General features: G+C 45.9%; 1 protein-coding gene and 1 pseudogene across 3 annotated transcripts in view; one reads left to right on the top strand and one right to left on the bottom strand.

The window, feature by feature from the left end:
* The window catches only part of LOC115278290, a 2,445-nt pseudogene extending 714 nt beyond the window's left edge, over positions 1-1,731 (top strand).
* TPGS2 (tubulin polyglutamylase complex subunit 2) overlaps positions 1-6,000 on the bottom strand; it is a 68,926-nt gene that overhangs the window by 37,782 nt on the left and 25,144 nt on the right. The gene's annotated exons all lie outside the window — the stretch shown is intronic.

The raw sequence follows: 6,000 nt of genomic DNA, 5'->3' as shown, positions 1-6,000 counted from the left end.
GGAAGGTAAACTGGTGCAGCCACTCTGGAAAACAGTGTGGAGGTTCCTCAAAAAACTATCCATAGAACTCCCTTATGACCCAGCAATAGCACTGCTAGGGATTTACCCAAGGGATACAGAAGTGCTGATGCATAGGAGCACATGTACCCCAATGTTCACAGCAGCACTTTCAACAATAGCCAAATCATGGAAAGAGCCTAAATGTCCATCACCTGATGAATGGATCAAGAAGATGTAGTATATATACACAATGGAGTACTACATGGCAATGAGAAAGAATGAAATCTGGCCATTTGTAGCAAAGTGGATAGACCTTAAGGGTGCCATGCTAAGCGAAATAAGTCAGGCAGAGAAGGACAGATACCATAGGTTTGCACTCATAGGTCTAACAGGAGAACAGGAGAAACCTAATGGAGGACCAGGGGGAGGGAAAGAGGGAAAGAGTGTTGGGGAGAGAGAGGGACGCAAAACCTGAGAGACTATTGAATACTGAAAACGAACTGAGGGTTGAAGGGGGAGGGGGAGTGGGGAAAAGAGGTGGTGATGATGGAGGAGGGCACTTGTGGGGAAGAGCACTGGGTGTTGTATGGAAACCAATTTGACAATAAACTATTTTAAAAAAAAAAGAGCTGAACACTCTCTCCCGTTCACTTTCTCTACTGTGGGACTCCTGGATCCCTCTGCTCCCTCCCTTTCAGAGGCCACTTCACCCGGGAAGCGGGCTGGGCAGCAGATGTAGGATGAGGCAAGCAAAGGGGCGAGGGCCAGAAATGACTGTTTCTGCAGGTGCCTGTCCCTGCTGGGCAGGCTCTCCACGTGCCTGTTTGCAAACACAGCAGAGCAAGAACTGCCCAGGAGGTCCATGGTGCTAAAATTGAACTGGAAACTGAGGCGATAAGGACAGCTGCATCCAACAGAAATTCTCAGGGAGGATGTCCCATGTGGTGAAAGGAAAACCTGTTGGGGTTGTGGAGGGATAGGGGGAGGCCTTCAGGAGAATTCTCAAATACATTCTCAACATCCTGCCTAAAGAGAGGGGGAAGGCCTAGTGAACTGGAATCCTCTGCTCTGGTGGGTGGCCTATGAAAGGTTGGGTCTGAGTTGCTTAAAACTCGGAGGAGAGGCAACATATTCCTCCCCAAATCCTTTCTGCACACAACCATCAAGTGTTCCTCTAAAGGTGTGTGATGAAGAAGATATATAAACACCGGCCTGTCTGGGGCACCACGTCTTGGTGAAGCTCTGTATGTGGTAGACATCAGCCAAGACAACCTTCGAAAGGCAAGGCCCCCAGCTCTACAAGTCAGCAGGTTTCTACAAATGCGGGAACTTTAGGGCGAAGCACTTGCACCTGAGACCTCCTTGCTTCTGAGATGTTGGCTGCAGCAGCCGGGCTCTCTTGCCTGTATCTACTCAGCCCTCACCCTGCATGACAACGAGGTGACGGTCACGGAGGACAAAATCAAAGCCTTCATTAAAGCAACAGGTGTAAATGTTGAACCTTTCTGGCTGGGCTTGTTTGCAAAGGCCCTGAATAACATCAACATCGGGAGCCTCGTGTTAAGTGTAGGAGCCGGGGGATCCGCCCCAGCAGCCCCAACCCAGCAGCGGTGCTGCACCCGCAGGAGGCCCTGCTCCTTCCACCACTGCTGCCCCAGCTGAGGGGAAGAGGAGACAAAGAAAAGAATCTGAGGAGTCTGATAATGACATGGCTTTGGTCTTTTTGACTAAATCTCTTCTGTAATCTGTTCAATAAAAGGCTGAACTCTTAAAAAAAAAAAAAAAAGACTGCTTTTGCAGGGTGCCTGGATGGCTCAGTTGGTTAAGCTTCTGACTTCGGCTCAGGTCATGATCTCACGGTTTGTGGGCTCGAGCCCTGTGTCGGGCTCTGTGCTGACCGTTCAGAGCCTGGAGCCTGCTTCGGATTCTGTGTGTCCTTCTCTCTGTCCCTCCCCACTCGTGCTCTGTTTCTGTCTCAATAATAAATAAACATAAAAATAAAAAGACTTCTTATGCAAGCATTAGGATGGCAGGTCACCTTGGGAAGGCTCTGTACTCTTTGCAACTTTTTTTTTTTTAAATCTAATTCACTCATTCCGCACTTTCATTAAGTGTTATGGAATAAATACTGTGCTGGGCCCTAAAACCAGAAAGGAATGAGACAAGGCACAGAGAAAGCAGTGGCAGATACACAGGTTGCTTATTCAAATCCAGCTTCCTCCCTGACAGAACCCTAACTCTGTCTCAGATGGCGAAGTGCTGGGTTCTGTACTGGTCTTAAGGTCCTCCTGCGCGATGAGTGCGGGACACTGGACTGTAAGCCCGAGTCCAGTGAGGGAGGTTCTAGGAAAACGTTCACTCCTCTGTTAAAAGGCGACAGAGGTGGCTTGGAACCTCCCTTACCTCTCTTCCTGCCCAGAGCTGCAGGTGACAGGTGTGGCTGCAGCAGTCATTTGGCCACATAAAGGAACAGGCTAAAAGAATTAGTGATAAAGCTTTAACATGTTAGGGCTTATGAACCTACTGCAACTGTCCATCTCGGGTCTTGTTACGCGCAAGAAATATTAATTCCTGCGTGTTTAAGCTGTTTTTAGTTTAGTATTATATTTCTGTGAGCCAAACATATTTCTAATTTCTACAGAGACAAATATGTAACAGGTACCCGTGTGGAGATAGAGGGGTGGAGGGTGGTGCCACAGACACTACAGAGACAGCCGGGTAGAGAATGTAGTGGACAGACAGAAATGCAGGAGATGTCACATGAGAGGAAGACGAGTTTAGCAGCGCGGGGGTCCCTAGTGACTTGTGACGGTGGTGTCCATGGAATGGCGGCAGACAAAGACTGGCGGTGGAAGTGTGGAGACCGACTGGGAAGTGAAGGACGGGGATAGTAATTTAGACCAGGGGTTAGCGAATTGTGGCCCCCCGAATATCTTCCCTCTGCCACTGTTTTTATAAATGTTTTACTGGGACCCAGTCACAGCTGTGCATTTCAGCACTGCCCATGGCTGTTTTTAAGTGCTACCATGGCAGAGATGAATAGTTGAGGCAGAATACAACCCCAAAATCTAAAATAGTTACTCTGTGATCCTTAAAAAAAAAAAGCAATATGCTGACCCCTGTTTTAGACAATTTTTCTACATGCTTGGCTGTGCAAACAAAGGAACAAATGGCCAAGCAGCTAGAGGGAGACACAAGGTTACAGGTTTTTTTTTAATTTTAAAGAAATGGAAGGTCCTCTAGGAGAGGTGCTGGCGCAGCAGGCAGAAGCGAAGCATGGGAGGGGGCGGACTAACCCACGGAGAATGCAGAAGAGCTCCTGGAGCGGAGCGGGAGCAGGAGGTGAGGGGCTCCCCAGTGACAAGGTGTTGCAGCCTGCTCCCTCCCACTAGGGATGCTTACAATAGATTCATAGCAGGGCATGTGAGGGACAGATGCGCAAGAAGGTTCAGAACCCACTCTCTGTAGACTGTAGAAAAAGCGAGCCTAAAAGGAGAGGAGATGTGCTGCCAAATCATTTGGTCTCTGTGGGCCATAGTTTCACCACCAGTAAATTGAATTTTTATCTGGGGATTGGAAAGTCTAACCAATCAAGAATTGTAAAGCACTCTGCAACTATGAAATGTCACTGAAATACTTAATAATAGAAGTCTCCTGACATCGGGATGCTGGGAGTATTAGGAAGCAGGTGCTTTCATGGGGCCTGAGGGATGAAAAGCTCAGTACAGACATTAGGTCATACTAACTACCATCATTACGGAAGGCAGGCAGCAGACACGGTGAACATGCATCATACAACTACACAAACCAGGCAGATTGAAACTGCTTTTTAAGGAACAAAAATGGGTGCAATACATTAAAACAGAAAGAGGTGGTTTTCCTATTCCTCTAACCTGAGAAGACTGCGCAGGTATGTGGTCATTTAAGTTTTAGTTTTCAGCCTTTTCCTCCTGCGTTTTCACCAAAGGATCACAAAATATGAGAACTGGATGAGTCCTTCAATAACGCTGATTTCAAACCACTTATCCATGATGAACATGAGACCCAGAGAAGGTGTATTATCTAGCCCAGGGCCTAGAGCTGCCAAAAGGCTCCTTCCTACCCCGGCTGTTTTCGTCTAGTGGTGCCTCCACAGCCTTACCTCTGTATCTTATCTCTATGGGCTTCCCCCAGGGCTGCATTTGCCCAGAGAGGCAGGGCGGCAGCTGAGAGCCTCTTCTTGGAGGTCCTCAATGGCTCCTTGATGCCCCCCACCTTGTATATCTATGCAGCAGTGCATAGCAGGTGCACTGCGTGGCCATGGCCGGGTATCTCTAAGGAGGTAAGTGTCTAGAGTCAGTCCCCCAAGCACCAGGGATTACCACCCCTGAGGACCCTCCCACTCCTCTGGTACAGGCACTTTCTGGAGCAGGCACAAGTCAGGGGGCCCTGCCACACCTGCTTCCATGGAAAAATGCTCTTTAGTTAACCACTGGACAAATTAGTGGGGTCAGGGAGTTTCAGATTTGCTCGACTTCTGCTCTCCACTGCTTAAATGACCAAAGTAGGTATCAACAAATAACACATAAGGCGCTATCTCTATTTTGAATGAAAAACTTACGACATTTCTAGATATGTCTCCTCAGACAAGGGAAACAAGAGCAAAAATAAACTATTGGGTACACTATCATAAAAAGGTTTTGCACAGCAAAAAAACCCATCAACAAATTGAAAAGGCAACCTACTGAATGGGAAAGCTTATTCACAAATGGTATATCAAATAAGAGGTTAATATCCAAAATATATAAAGCACTTACACAACGCAACAGCAAAAGCACAAACAATCCAATTACAAAATGGGCAAAGAACATGAAAAGACATTTTCCCAAAGATGTATAGTTAGCCAACAGACACATGAAAAGATGCCCAACATTACTAATCATCAGAGAAATGCGAATCAAAACCACAGATAATCACCTCACACCTGTCAAAATGGCTAATAGGTCAAAAACACAAGAAACAACAAGGGTTGGTGAGGATGTGGAGAAAAAGGAACCCTCCCTTGGTGCACAGTTGGTAGGAAGGTAAATTGGTGCGGCCACTGTGGAACAGTATGGACAGCCCTCACAAAATTAAAAATAGAACAACCCAACAATCCAGTAAATCCACAACTGGGTATTTACCCAAAGAAAATGAAAATACTAATTCAAAAAGATACGGGCATCCATGTTTGCTGCAGCATTATTTACAATAGCCAAGATATGGAAGCCAAGATATGGATGAAGGGGTACCTGGGTGGCTCAGTTGGTTAAGTGTCCAATTCTTGATTTTGGTTCAGGTCATGATCTCATAGTTTATGAGACTGAGCCCCCTTTTAGGTTCTGTGCTGATGGTGCAGAGCCTGCTTGGGAGTCTCTCTCTCCCCTCTCTCCCTGTCCCTCCCCTACTTGCACATGTGCACTGTCTCTCAAAATAAATAAACATTAAAAAAAAGATGAATGAATAAAGAAGATGTAGTACATATACACAATGGAATATTACTCAGCCACATAAAAAGAATGAAAAAAAGAATGAGATCTTGCCATTTCTGACAATACACAATACACATTGACCTGGAAGGTTATTATATTAGGTGAAATAAGTCAGAGAAAGAGAACTACCATATCATTTCACTTATATGGGGAATCTAAAAGATAAAACAAATAGGCAAAGAAGAAGTAAAAACAGACCCATAAATGCAAAGAACAAACTGATGGTTGCTGGGGATGGGTAGTGGGTGGGTAAAAGTGGCTAAGGGGAGAGGGATGTACAGACTTCCGGTTACGGAAAGAATAAGTCCTGGGAAGGAAAGGTACGGTATGGTGACAGATGGCAGCTACACATAGTTACATGTGTGGTGAGCAAGGCATAATGTACCAACTTGTCAAATCACCGCGTTGTACACCTGAAACTGATGTACATTGTATGTCAACTATGCTTCAATAAAAAAAAGAAAACTTATTATAAAAACCTGTTCTTATG

This window comes from Suricata suricatta, chromosome 14 (genome assembly GCF_006229205.1).
Source record: "Suricata suricatta isolate VVHF042 chromosome 14, meerkat_22Aug2017_6uvM2_HiC, whole genome shotgun sequence".
NCBI classification, from domain to species: domain Eukaryota; kingdom Metazoa; phylum Chordata; class Mammalia; order Carnivora; family Herpestidae; genus Suricata; species Suricata suricatta.
Note: the sequence above shows the minus strand (reverse complement) of the source record. Positions and strands in the feature narration are given on the sequence as shown.